General features: G+C 43.0%; 1 protein-coding gene across 1 annotated transcript in view; it reads left to right on the top strand.

Annotated features, from left to right (window-relative positions):
* LOC127526403 (gastrula zinc finger protein XlCGF57.1-like) overlaps positions 1-15371 on the top strand; it is a 42733-nt gene that overhangs the window by 13220 nt on the left and 14142 nt on the right. The gene's annotated exons all lie outside the window — the stretch shown is intronic.

Genomic DNA, 15371 nt, shown 5'->3' with positions numbered 1-15371 from the left:
TAAGCTCACCACTCTGTGAAAAGACGATGGCTAAAGCACGGGGGAAAATAGATGAATTTTAGTGAATACCAAGTGGAGGCAAAAGAAAAACCTACTATTTGTTGGTTTAAACAGTGATATAAACAACAAAAGGAAGTTGATTGAGTGACATAGAGAGGCGGAGAGACTCGAAAGTTCAAGTTCACAAAGTCACACAGTGCCCAAAATAAAAAAGAAATTGTCAGATATCAAAGTTGCCGTGAAAAGGCAAGACGTAGCCCAGCGTCTGAGAGTCATATAAAAGCTTATTAGAGGAAAGAAAAAAAAAATAGGGACGCAATGAGAAAAAAAGCTTGAAATGTCAACTTTAATCTCGAAATTTCCACTTTAATCACATAGTTTATTTTGTCATTGAAGTAGAACATCATAAACATCATCTTTAAATCATTTAATTTACTTGTTCCTCAAATCCCACCGTAACTAAAGTAGCACGTTAAATGCTTTGTATTGTATGTGTTCTTCTACGCGCGCTGTGTGTGAATCACTACGTGCTTCTTAAACGGGCTTTCTCTTCCTCCAGCAGGACACAGAATCCATTACATTCATGATATTACAGCTCTCTGAATAATTAAAATACTGAGATGTATACTTGATATCATTTTCATGATGATAGGAATTAAAGCTCTTTATTAAACATGGGAACACAGTGGCGCACAAGGTTGTTCCTGCCTCCTGCAAGATGCTTGCTGTGCCGTACGCGACCTTCAATGAAATAATTTATTGCAGTATTGTCTCTTTAGAACGTACTAACCTCCAATTCTTGTTCTTCCTTTTCTTTCTCTAAGTCACCAATCACCACACAATCAGCTCTGTAATAGATGTCAAGCCATCTGTAAGCTTAGAACGCCAATTCTTCAGACTTTTAAGAAACATTGAAATATCTTTACAGTACATGTTTAATTATTCTATCCATCTAGGGTCACGCCAATCCTAGCAAGAATACAGCACGAGGCAGGAACATCACTAGCGCTGCGACACCGTGTCCTCACATATTAAATTATTAACAATATAGATTATTTAAATGATGTTAATCCAATATCCTTCTTCCTGCAGCACCTCCTGGTGTGGCGGAAGTGCTGCTAAACAGGGCTCAGTAAACATCCAGGCACCTCCAGGCTTCCATGCTCCAAACCCGTGGCCCCATTGCAAGCCAAGGGAGCTGCTTCTATCAGTATGGGGGAGACATTATCCAGAATAAGCTCTCTCTCTCTCTCTCTCTGTCTTTCTGTGCTGAAGGCATCCCTGCTGGGAATGAGCCCATTGTCGTTAATGTTCAGATCAAGGAACAGAGAGCCATGACAAAACTTTAAACGTGGGCCTCTTGAGGAGTCCATTGTGAATTCCGGGGTGAAGTTCTGATCATTATCCTTTTGTAGAAGCCATACTCTTTTCATTTTTAGCTTTTATAGATGGTGTGATGTTTGCTTCAGAATTTTCTAATATTTAATTGAATCCATTCTTCCCTCTACCAGTGAACAGTTCCTGGTGGTCCTGGCTTCAACACAAGCCTGAGACATGATTGATCTTCTCCCATCCTTAACAGTCGGAGACGTTTTCTTGTCATGGAATTCTGTGCCCTTTTCCTCCAAACACACCTTTGCACGTTTGGCCAAAAAGTTATTTTTTGACTTCTTAAGTTCACATGGTTTGGTTCTGTGGTTGAAGGTTCAAGACAACAGCAGGCAGACACCGATTTGAACAAACAGAAATCTTTTTATTTCTTTTTCTTCTTGGAAAGCAGAGGTCTGTAATTTGAGCATGCCAGCAAGTCACTGACAGTATCACGTCACACCCACTGCTCGGTTTTGAAAACAGGCTTTTATAATTTCTCAATCACGTACGCAAAGCTTATCTTATACTTGCAGCTTCACAAACAGTCCTTCCTTACTGGCAGAGTAACTTCTCCTTTCACAAACTAGGACAGGGGTGCGGTCCCCCAAAAGCTGACCCACCCTTTATTTATTTCTTTTATTCACCTTGTGGCTACTTTATATATTTAGGCTCTAATGCTTAATAACCTTAACTTTCCTTCATCACAATCTTAATGCATTTCATATGGTTAACACACGGAATTCTTATACTTGCAAATACATATACATGTTCTTATATTTTTTATCCACTCAAATGCACACAGATAGTAATCATCAAGGCGTTTTAGACTTGTTTATCCAAAAACAAATATTCATTGCACTAAGGCGTATTCCCAAAATCATCTTCCCCTCCCTTGGACTAGGTTAAAAGCCCTCAGCCCAAGATTCTTTGTTCAACTTTTATCTTAATACATCGATTCAAATTTTTATTATTCCACATTCCCCCCTTTTTGAACAAAGAATAGTTCAAACAAAACAATCTTGATTGAGAGTGGACTGATAAGAGGATTTGGGCTGGGAGAGAAGATGCATGCGTTCTGTGTGGAGGAAATAAGTTTTAGTTATTGAGGCAGTGAAAAACTTTTGGATAAAATAACGGAGTAACGGAATAAGACAACAGCAAACCAAAAGAATAACAGTTAAAGCAACTAAAAGGGAAACAAAAATGGATTTGAACCATTGGCCCCAAGAGCCAAATGTGGATATAAACCACTCATCAAGAGGGGTATCGATGCCTGAGTTTTCAGCCAATTCTAGGGAGAGAGCAGTCAGTCCAGCGAGGGCACGGGTGATGGAGCCATCAGGGGCAGTATTATTTGGATTGTACGTACAGCAAGCATCACCAAACATAGCACAAACACCACCTTTTTCGGCTAGAAGCATATCTAGTGCTATGCGATTTTGCCAGGTCATAAAGGAGATTTTAATCTAATTGCTCATGTATTCCTTCAACAGCTTCTTTAGTAAAATTCAGAAAACGCTGTTGGTTGTAATATAAATAATTTATCCAATCCACATTTTTATTGATGGTGATTATGGGAATAAGAGAGTCAAAACCAGCAGCTACTTGATCTCTGGCTTTGAATTTGTTAGGAACACCTCTAGGCACACCTATTGAGTCAATATACACACCTGGACCATGTAATGAGAGATTTGCAACAGATACTAAGGATCTACGAACACAATGTGTATGGGGAGAGGATGGAGGTTGTTGGCCATTTAAGGGAAGGAGACGGAAAGGCATGACCAATTGTATAAGGGTACAGGTACCAGTCCAATCAGGTGGGAGGATGTCCAGTAATTTAGATCTTCGGCACATCCACCAGACATCAGCACGGGCAGTGGCATGGGAGATAAACCAACTAAGGGAAATGTTATTGGAAAGAGGGATGGAGGCATCGATAGAAACGTTGTAAGTAAGGGAGCACCAAAGGGGGGGAGGGGAGCCAAGAGCAACGGCATTCTTGTTATGAGAGACTCGAGTGAAATAGGTGTAATTGCCAATATAGGGGCGGAACATAGGGGGAGTCGTGGGTTGAATTGGGGGAAAAAGGGTATTTAAGGTTCCAGGGGTGTTTGGGTAGGAGGGGTAGGGGAAACAATGGGAGAGGTATGGGGTGGTAGAATGAGAGAGGGAGTTGTAAGAGTTGTAGGGAGAGGGGATTTGGTTACCTGAATCTTAAACTGCCCGAGGGGATCGGTGCCTGAGACATGAGTCCCTAACACGCATGTACCCGAATCACGCAAAGAAGGATTTTTCAGTGTTATTATAAGTGGATTACAATTATTTTCTGAGCATTTGTCATTATTATGACCCTTAATTATAGAAAAACGAGCCTTAAGTCCATATTGTAAAGCCTGCCATGGTTCGTGACCCCAATCATGTGTTCCAGTATTAGCAAATACCAACGTCCACAGGTTGCACCAGTCATCTGAGACGTCCACATATCCCCCTCTAAAGTAGCTACCTCCCCTTGAATAGCCACCTCCGCTAAACATGGAGGTTGTTACGCACACATATTTATCAGACCAGACCCATTGGACTTGACGTCCAGAGCCACAATCAGCGATGGAGCAAAAATCAACCTGGATTGGGGTGGTGATTCCAAGGGGAAAAGTCAAGGTAACCAGGGTGGACGTTAATGGGAAGGTGAGGTAAACCAGTAATAAAGTCAAGAGTGCCATTTCTTGCAATGTGAGGCGTGTATCCAGGCAGGCAATCCTTCAACCTTAACTGCATGTGGTGTTGATAGCAGCACTTGGAATGGTCCCCTCCAACGAGGCTGATGTCAGTGCTTCCTTCGAGTATCTCTACCCAGGTTCCCAGGGGAATCTGGGAGTCCGTTGGTGGAGGACTGGTTCTCCAGGCCTGATTAACCTGTTCGTGGACTTCCTTCAGGGAGGCTCGGAGACCTGTAAGACTGGAGAGAAGATCATTGTCCACAGTATGCAGATTGACATTACTGATGACCATGCCGAAAGGCCGTCCGGTCAGAATTTCGAATGGCGACAGCCCTAATTGTCGATGTGTCCTCCCTCTTAATCCCATCAAGGCCAGGGGTAAAGCGTCAGGCCAGGTCAAATTTGTCTGCCCACAGATTTTAGCCAATTTAGATTTCAAGGTGCCATTGCACCTCTCTACTATACCTCCACTTTGGGGATGGTACTTGCAGTAATGATGTACATTTATCTGGAGCCAAGTAGTCAGTTTGTTTATTACAGAGTTCACAAAATGACTACCATTATCAGTCTGTAATTTCTGTGGTATTCCCCCATCTTGGAATGATTTCTTTTATCAAGGCTTTTGCCACAGTTTTGGCATCTGCATGTTTGGAAGGGAAAGCTTCCACCCATCGGGAGAACATATCAACAATTACCAAACAGTATCGGTACCCTTTTGATGGTGTCAGTTCAGTGAAGTCCATTTGAAGATGTTCGAATGGACCCATTGGGTTAGGTGTGACGGCGGGACTTACCTGGGTACCCTTTCCTGCATTAAATTTTTGACGTAATAGCGTCTGCAGAATTGCTCTGCATATGTAGAGAAGCCTACAGCTTCCCAATGTCTCTCGACATCTTGAACCATTGCATCCTTTCCAGCATGGTCCAGACCATGTGTGACTTTTGCCATACCTGGAAAAGAAGCCTTTGGGAGGAAAGGTTTGTTATTTTGCTTATGGGTCCAGACCCTATCAGAGAGGGATCCTTCTTTGAACCATTTTCTCTTTTCTCTGTCCGTGGCTGCGCTCTGTAAAGAGATAATTTGATTATCAGGGTCTTTGTCATCTTTCTGTAGAAATAAAGAGATTGGTGTGTTATTATATGCTGCCTGTTTAGCAAAGTGATCAGCTAATTTGTTTCCTTTGCTGACAGGGTCCTGTTTCCCAATATGGGCCTGGCATTTAACTATTGCCAGTTTTGATGGTTTGGTTATGGCTTCTAAGAGGGATTCTACTAATTTTTGATGTTGGATGGGCTTGCCAGTACTGGTCTTGAATCCCCTCAATTTCCACAATGCTCCATGATCATGGCAGACTCCAAAAGCATACCTGGAATCAGTATATTGTTATGATTTTTCCTTCTGACAACTGACAAACTCGGATGAGAGCTATTAATTCAGCTGCTTGCGCGCTTAAACTTGAAGAAATTCGGTTTGCTTCCAGCAGGTGGTCACCTTTGACCACTGCATAGCTGGTTGAGGATGTTCCATTTTCCAGTCGTAAGGAACATCCATCCACAAAAATTATCTCCCGTTTCTAAGGGTGTTTCCTGCAGGTCTGGTCTGGGTTTTATGACCTTAGTTATTTCGTCATGACAGTTGTGGGGCTCCCCCACTTCTTCAGTTGGAAGAAGAGTGGCTGGATTTAAGGTGGAGCACCTTTCAATTGTAACATTTGACAGGGTACAGAGTACGTTTTGATAGTGTATTGCCCTAGCAGTAGTGAGATGTGAGGTTTTAGCCTGAACTAAAATGGAGTGTGCGGTGTGATGCACCTTTACTGTTAGGGGGCTCATGAGCACTATATATGTACTGGCTAGCACGGCATCTGTTGTGGTTGCTACTGCAAGTTGGAATTCCCGTAGCCACTGGATCCAATTTTTTCGAAAAATAGGCTATTGGCCTTTGTTTTTCTCCTTGGAGCTGTGTTAGTACTGCATTCATATATCCCCCCATTTCATCCACGAACAGAGTGAATGGACGAGAATAGTCGGGGAGTCCTACAGCTGGCGCAGAGAGTAGTGCACTTTTTAAATCACATAGAGCCTTCTCAGCCTGCTCATTCCACTGTATACGACCAGAAAGAGGAAGGTCAGGAGTGTTAGCTAGATTTTGTAAAGGCTGCGCTCTTTCAGAGAAATTTAAAATCCATTGTCGACAATAACCTAAAATGCCCAATACAGACATGACCTGTTGTTTTGTGACCGGTCTGGGAAGGTTTTGGATGGTGGTTATGCGGTCTTTTGACAGAGCTCTGGTACCACACGTGATGTCATGACCCAAGTACTTGACAGTCTGAACTAACTGCAGTTTGGCCTTAGAGACCTTGTGCCCATTTTCAGCAAGATACTTGAGCAATAATTCTGTATCTTGTGTGCATGCTTTCTCTGTCTCACTACAGAGTAATAAATCGTCGATGTACTGTATCAATGCACTCCCCCTGTCAGGCCAGAAGCCTTCCAGGTTCTGAGCAAGCATTTGGCCATATACGCAAGGAGCCTCTGTATAACCTTGTGGCATAACAGTCCATGTCCAATGGCGGTTTTGAAAAGTAAAAGCAAACCAAAACTCAGAATCAGGATGTACAGGAATAGAAAAGAAAGCATTTGCTAAGTCAATTACTGAGAAGTATTGAGCTGTTGCAGGAATTGTAGAGAGTATAGTGGAAGGATTAGGGACAATCGGTGCCCTAGGAAAAATAGCAGAATTAACTTGTCTGAGGTCTTGGACAAAGCACCAAGAGTCATCAGCCTTCTTTACTGGTAGAATAGGAGAGTTTACAGGAGAATATTTGATAGGAATTATAGCCCCCTTTTCAACAAGCTCTTTATGTACAGCCACAATTCCGAGTTCGGCCTCGGGAGAAAGAGGATATTGCGCACGGTGGGGACGGAAGGATGATTTCGGAAAAGCAACCAGAGGTTCACAATTTGTGATCCTGCCAAAATCGTTCTTTCCCTGAGACCATAGGGTGTCAGGAATTGAAGAAAGCCATGGGAAAAAGTCAGTTTGTAGAGAGCATAGAGAAACAGATGGGTGACAGAGGGAACTAACGACCGGCAGGTCAATTTGGATTAACCCCTTAGTTATCAGATGGTCTGAGGTATCAAAAATGCCTGGAGCGACATATAGCCAATCAGTCCTATTTAGACATTGCTCGACCCATTCCCCAATTTTGACCCATCGAACGGTGTTAGATTTGGCCAAGGACATATGGGGGACTGAACCTCCTAAATAGAAAATGTTCTGTGAATATGTGAGGTGAACTGAAGCAGCAGCTTTGGTGGATGAGATAAAAATGCAAGGAATGTGAAGGGTCTCGGGGCAAGTACCTGAAGAGAGAAAAGATTCTAACCAAGGTGTGTCTACTTCTGCAGGGAAGTACTGGGCAGTACAGTGGAGGGTGTCGGGGACCTGCAAGTGGGGAAAAAGGCATGAGGGAAAAGAGTGTAGGGCTTTAAGGAGAAGGGTGTGTGGGGAGATGTCTGGGGTCCAGGCTGCAAAAGAGGGTTTGGGGTGTGGGGAGATTTGGCACAGGAGCTTAGGAGTGGAGCAATAAAATCCTTGTTCTGTCAGTGAGATTGAGACTGACAGTTTGTTTAGTCATGAGGTCTCTTCCTAGTAGATTGACAGGGCACAGATGATTTAACAGGAAGCGGTGAGTTAATGGAGAGCTGTTGGTGCTGAGTTGCACTTTCAGAGGTTTTGAAACTAGTAAAGTGTGTGGCTGTCCTGAAGCAGTGAGAACCTTCACAGTGTCTTTCGAGGCAGGGACCTCCAACAGTGACAAAGTGGAGCGTGTGGCTCCCGTGTCCACAAGGAAGACAGTTTCCTTGCCATTTACTATCAAAGTCAGTAAAGGATCTGTGTCAGCATGACGGGTAAGCAGAGGAAACTGAAAGGAATGGCTGGGGGTCCCTGCTATTTCCTAGGACCACGGAATGTCATTAGGCTCAGGGGGAGGAGATGGTGGTGGTGGGCGCTTGCTTGGGCAGTCACGTCTGAAGTGTCCAAATTCACCGTAGCCGTAACAAGCATATGACGCTGGTATTTGCTCCAAAGGGTTGGGCATCTGAGCGAAGGGATTGTCAGGGTTGGAAAACGGGAACCCCCATCCCCTTCCACGCCCTCGTCCTGCGGAAAAGTTGCTACGTCCACCGCCTTGGAACCCTCTGCCCCTGCTCGTTCCCCCTGTGTAATATTGTAGTTGTGCTGCAAGCAGCTTAGTCTGTATATCAGATTCTTTTTGTTTAGTCTGTTTCTCAGCATGCTCTACATGGCGTTTCACTTCCTCAAAAGCAGTGCTCTCCCAGCCTATGCAGGACATGCAAACTTTACTTTGAATGTCACTTCTCAGTCCTGAAACAAAAGGGGGAACGGCAGCGCGAGTCCGATCATCGACATTTTCTAAGCCTGAATGATTAGCCATAAGGTCTTGTTTTCGGTGTGACCACTCATCGACTGTCTCGTCTCTCTTTTGCTTGGCAGCTGAGATAAGGGACCAGTCTGTGCCTTTCTTATATTTCTCTGCAATAGTTTGTCTCAGTGCTTCCCATTGTTGTACAAATTGGGCTTCTTGGCCCCCACCACGGTTAAGGCTTTGATCCCAAGCCCAAGGCTGTCCATTCCTCACCCCCCGACTCACAGTTGCCCATGTGGTACCTAGTTTTCGTCGCAGCACCTGTGTCCACTCTGCAGCATTGGGTTTATACGTACATATCATCTAGCTGTTGCAGCTGCTCCACGAATTTTAGCCCACCAACCCCCTTAGGGTCGGGCAGTTCAGACACCAAATCTTTTAATTCTTGAATATCCCAATTACGATGAATCATCACAGTAGTGGGGTTATTGGGACCTGCAGCCTGGATGGGGTCGTGTCGGGGGTTAGGGACCTCGATTAGGGGGCATGAGAATGTCAGGCCGGGAGGTTTTTGGTGTTTTGGGGAGATGAAGGTGAATCCAGATGCCGGGGCCGGACGAGAAGTCTGGCTTCTAGTTCGTTGGGGGATTGATCCGACCACTGATGTCCGGATCATTGTCATCAGGATTTAAGTGAGAGGATGAGTCATAATGATATTGTTCATAAGAACCCTGCTCCAGATGGTTCGTCGGCTACTTGGGGGGCAGTGGGGGTGGAGGCTGGCATGGAGGGGGTGGATAAATAACGGGGTATAGGGGGTCCTTTTCTGTTTTCTTTCTTTTGTTCTCGGGATTGGGCTCTGCTTCTATCTTAGTCTTTTGTAAAGCTAACAACATTTCTTCCTTCTCTTTCTGGGTCTTAACTTCGGCAGTGAGCAATTCATTACGCTTTTGGGCTGCCTCTAAGGTTTTATCCTTTATCACTAGTTCCCACCTATCAAACATATCCATCCGGTAAGGACCCTTATTACAACATCCTTGGGTGTTTCTACATAAAATTTTTCTTATTTCTTGTATTTCTGAAATGTCTGTAGTTCCCTCAACTGGCCATCTACCACCGCTTTGTTTATTCCATTTTTTACACGCTTTCTTAAAATCTAACCCAGTTTTCTTTTCTATCAGTTTCCTGGGTGAACCTCCTTTCGGACCCGAGTGAGAACTGGAGCCCGATGCGCTTTCCAAAAATACTCCAACAGAGACTTTTGATTTCCCGAGGAAACCTTCTTGACCGGTTTACTATTTTGCTTTCCCATAACTAAATAGCACTGGACCGCAGAAGAATAGATCAGCCCTCATGACGTTCTGTCTCCAGTCTCTTCTGCTCCCGGATCAGCACTGTTGTGGTTTCGTGGCTTTAGCGGACTGACAATCTGTTCAGCACAGAGTTCGGGACAGGTTAATGCCGATCCCTTCGTCAGATGCCTCCTAGCTGGTAACCGCTCTTGGTGTCCACCACAGATCAACCCATAGGAGCAGGAATATGACCAGACATTAGAGACAGAAACTCGCCCTCCCACACAGTGTTTTTCTCAGATACTCAATACATATTCTACTCGTTTTACTCCCTTTCCTCTATTTCTAGGAGTGTGCCAGTCACCCCTTTCTATTCCACTTCACGGGGAGTAACTTACTAACGTTCTCAGCACCTTACACTGTCCCCGAGGGACCCAGGTATTATTCCCTGCTTTCCAGTTTACTATCCGTTAAGTGATACAGTATTTTATTTCTCAATTTTCTTTCCCGTAAACCCGGTCAAATCCCTGAGCTAGGTTATTCACTCAATCAAATTCCCTCGGTCTACTCACCAAGAAGTTCTTGACCTGCTAGGGAAATCCCAGTTGGTTCGACCTTCGCATTCGATCGGAGGAGGCCAGAGACCCCTCACGCAGGATGTGCCCGAGGCAGGCCAGTCCTAACTTTTTCCAGCCGGAATCGGTCCTCTTACTGGTCCTCTTGGACGATCCCGCTCGAGGAGTCAGCTGTCCTTCTCCGATCTGGGTCACGGCACCAGAAAACTGTGGTCGAAGGTTCGAGACAACAGCAGGCAGACACCGATTTGAACAAACAGAAATCTTTTTATTTCTTTTTCTTCTTGGAAAGCAGAGGTCTGTAATTTGAGCATGCCAGCAAGTCACTGACAGTATCACGTCACACCCATTGCTCGGTTTTGAAAACAGGCTTTTATAATTTCTCAATCACGTACACAAAGCTTATCTTATACTTGCAGCTTCACAAACAGTCCTTCCTTACTGGCAGAGTAACTTCTCCTTTCACTAACTAGGACAGGGTGCGGTCCCCCAAAAGCTGACCCACCCTTTATTTATTTCTTTTATTCACCTTGTGGCTACTTTATATATTTAGGCTCTAATGCTTAATAACCTTAACTTTCCTTCATCACAATCTTAAAGCATTTCATATGGTTAACACACAGAACTCTTATACTTGCAAATACATATACATTTTCTTATATTTTTTATCCACTCAAATGCACACAGATAGTAATCACCAAGGCGTTTTAGACTTGTTTATCCAAAAACAAATATTCATTGCACTAAGGCGTAGTCCCAAAATCTTCTTCCCCTCCCTTGGACTAGGTTAAAAGCCCTCAGCCCAAGATTCTTTGTTCAACTTTTATATTAGTACAGTAATCCCTCCTCCATCGTAGGGGTTGCATTCCAGAGCCATCCGCGAAGTAGAAACCATATGTTTATATGGTTATTTTTATATTGTCATGCTTGGTTCACAGATTTGCGCAGAAACACAGGAGGTTGTAGAGAGACAGGAACGTTATTCAAACACTGCAAACAAACATTTGTCTCTTTTTCAAAAGTTTAAACTGTGCTCCATGACAAGACAGAGATGACAGTTCTGTCTCACAATTAAAAGAATGCAAACATATCTTCCTCTTCAAAGGAGTGCGTGTCAGGAGCAGTGACTGTCAGAGAGATAGAGAAAAGCAAACAAATCAATAGGGCTATTTGGCTTTTAAGTATGCGAAGCACCACCGGTACAAAGCTGTTGAAGGCGGCAGCTCACACCCCCTCCGTCAGGAGCAGAGAGAGAGAGACATAGTTTGTTTTTCAATCAAAAATCAATACGTGCCCTTCGAGCTTTTAAGTATGCGAAGCACCGTGCAGCATGTCGCTTCAAGATAATCTTTCAGCATTTTTAGACGAGTGTCCGTATCGTCTAGGTGTGCAAACAGCCCCCCTGCTCAATCCCCCTACGTCAGGATCAGAGAAAGTCAGCGCAAGAGAGAGAGAAAAGTAAGTTAGGTAGCTTCTCAGCCATCTGCCAATAGCGTCCCTTGTATGAAATCAACTGGGCAAACCAACTGAGGAAGCATGTACCAGAAATTAAAAGACTCATTGTCCGCAGAAATCCGCGAACCAGCAAAAAATATATATATATTTAAATATGCTTACATATAAAATCCGCGATGGAGTGAAGCCGCGAAAGGCGAAGTGCGATATAGTGAGGGATTACTGTACATCGATTCAAATTTTTATTATTCCACAGTACCAAAATGCATCAGGCTTGAATTTTGTGGTGAGGACACAGGAAATCTTTTCTTTTGATGGCTCTTCCTTGGAGGTCATATTTCGGATGGTGTTGCTGTACAGTAGAACAGTGCATCACCACTCCAGAGTCTGACTACAAAAGACCACCAGGAAGCTTTAAGACACAGGGGTTTAGATTCGCCATTCTAGCAATGCTATGAGCCGTTGTCTTGGTCTTCCTGACCTCAACTTCTTTTCCACCATTGCTGTTAACTGCCATCTCTTAATAATGTTACCAAATGAGGAGGTGGCTACTTGAAAACTCTTTGACATCTTCTATAGTCTTTTCCTACTTTGTGACTATAAATTATTTTATTCCTCAGTGTTAGACAGCTGCTTAGAGGAGCCCATGGCTGCTGATTGCTGGGACAAGGTTTGAGGAGTCTGAGAATTTATACAGCTTTGAGTTTTGCATCACTTGGCCATTCCTAATGAGGGTTGTAAACAAGCCAAACCCCTAAGGAGCTAATTAGGGTCTGACATGTTGGGAAAAAGATATCTGAGACCTCCGATCTTTTGGGGTGCACAAACATTTCTGGGGTGGTACTCCTTTTTTCACTCTTCAAATCAAAAATAAGACACAAATCCTGTTTAAAATGCAGAAAAGAAAGTTTTATGTTTAACTTTATGTCTTTTGGAGATCAATTAATATGATATTGACTTAACTATTCACAGTAATAGTTATTTTCATCAGGGGGTCCCCACACATTTGCATGTCACTGTATATGAAATGTCATGAAAGTGTTCATCTTGGTAATGCTACGTCTGAAAAGAACCATCCTCTCGCCAGTATATATCGTGGATACATGTTATAGGACTTACAGTGGTGTGAAAAACTATTTGCCCCCTTCCTGATTTCTTATTCTTTTGCATGTTTGTCACAAAAAATGTTTCTGATCATCAAACACATTTAACCATTAGTCAAATATAACACAAGTAAACACAAAATGCAGTTTGTAAATAGTGGTTTTTATTATTTAGGGAGAAAAAAAAATCCAAACCTACATGGCCCTGTGTGAAAAAGTAATTGCCCCCCTGAACCTAATAACTGGTTGGGCCACCCTTAGCAGCAATAACTGCAATCAAGCGTTTGCGATAACTTGCAATGAGTCTTTTACAGCGCTCTGGATGAATTTTGGCCCACTCATCTTTGCAAAATTGTTGTAATTCAGCTTTATTTGAGGGTTTTCTAGCATGAACCGCCTTTTTAAGGTCATGCCATAGCATCTCAATTGGATTCAGGTCAGGACTTTGACTAGGCCACTCCAAAGACTTCATTTTGTTTTTCTTCAGCCATTCAGAGGTGGATTTGCTGGTGTGTTTTGGGTCATTGTCCTGTTGCAGCACCCAAGATCGCTTCAGCTTGAGTTGACGAACAGATGGCCGGACATTCTCCTTCAGGATTTTTTGGTAGACAGTAGAATTCATGGTTCCATCTATCACAGCAAGCCTTCCAGGTCCTGAAGCAGCAAAACAACCCCAGACCATCACACTACCACCACCATATTTTACTGTTGGTATGATGTTCTTTTTCTGAAATGCTGTGTTCCTTTTACGCCAGATGTAACGGGACATTTGCCTTCCAAAAAGTTCAACTTTTGACTCATCAGTCCACAAGGTATTTTCCCCAAAAGTCTTGGCAATCATTGAGATGTTTCTTAGCAAAATTGAGACGAGCCCTAATGTTCTTTTTGCTTAACAGTGGTTTGCGTCTTGGAAATCTGCCATGCAGGCCGTTTTTGCCCAGTCTCTTTCTTATGGTGGAGTCGTGAACACTGACCTTAATTGAGGCAAGTGAGGCCTGCAGTTCTTTAGACGTTGTCCTGGGGTCTTTTGTGACCTCTCGGATGAGTCGTCTCTGCGCTCTTGGGGGTAATTTTGGTCGGCCGGCCACTCCTGGGAAGGTTCACCACTGTTCCATGTTTTTGCCATTTGTGGATAATGGCTCTCACTGTGGTTCGCTGGAGTCCCAAAGCTTTAGAAATGGCTTTATAACCTTTACCAGACTGATAGATCTCAATTACTTCTGTTCTCATTTGTTCCTGAATTTCTTTGGATCTTGGCATGATGTCTATCTTTTGAGGTGCTTTTGGTCTACTTCTCTGTGTCAGGCAGCTCCTATTTAAGTGATTTCTTGATTGAAACAGGTGTGGCAGTAATTAGGCCTGGGGGGTGGCTACGGAAATTGAACTCAGGTGTGATACACCACAGTTAGGTTATTTTTTTAACAAAGGGGGCAATTACTTTTTCACACAGGGCCATGTAGGTTTTGGATTTTTTTTCTCCCTAAATAATAAACACCATCATTTAAAAACTGCATTTTGTGTTTACTTGTGTTATATTTGACTAATGGTTAAATGTGTTTGATGATCAGAAACATTTTGTGTGACAAACATGCAAAAGAATAAGAAATCAGGAAGGGGGCAAATAGTTTTTCACACCACTGTAAGTGATGAAATCCTAAACTTTCTACTATAGAAAATTGTGGTGTATCTAAAATGATAAATTGCAATTATTTTTGAGGGATACTCTGATTTTTTTTTTTGTCCTGTCCTGATCATATGTTTGGTTCTTTTCAGACAGTGCTATTATTGATAGCTAAGATACATTTGTTTCCTTAGCGGTTTTCCTGATTTCACTGCATTGTTGAAAGTCGATGTGCTCAGCCGAGTGTTGTACCAAAATGTTTCTCATCAAATTAGTTGCGGGAAATGTCTTTGCTTTAAATACACCACAACTAACAACTAACTTTTTCATTTTAAACTTTGTATATAAAATTCCTACCACATTTCAGATACTTTAAGATATTTCTACACAGCAGTTATTTTCTTCATCAGTTTCCACTCTGTGCACTCTGTCAGTGCTGCGCATGTCCTCAGCTTAACATATTCCATGTCATGAAATCGGTGGACCAGTCAAACAACTACAAGCCGATTTCACAATAAACAGCAAAAACTGGGCAATTTTCATTCAAGGCCAATTAATTTGTGTAACACTACTGTTTAATTCAGTTGTATTTCTTCTTTATAGTGCTCTTCATTGAGTGCAGGCTTGGACTGCTTGATGTCTGCAGCCATAACAGAGATAATAATTCCATACATGAACAAACACATTGGATCAAATAGACAGTAAAACCTGGCAAATTTTAGCTTACTCAACATAAGTAAGTCCTGATAGTAGATATCCTTTAACATTATAATGGTGAGTATAAATGTCACCAGCGTGTCACAAAGGTTACCAGTCCTGGTGTCACCTGCCACTCCC

The sequence above is a fragment of the Erpetoichthys calabaricus genome (genome assembly GCF_900747795.2).
Source record: "Erpetoichthys calabaricus chromosome 1 unlocalized genomic scaffold, fErpCal1.3 SUPER_1_unloc_25, whole genome shotgun sequence".
Lineage (NCBI taxonomy): Eukaryota > Metazoa > Chordata > Cladistia > Polypteriformes > Polypteridae > Erpetoichthys > Erpetoichthys calabaricus.
This window is presented reverse-complemented; position numbering and strand designations above follow the sequence as displayed.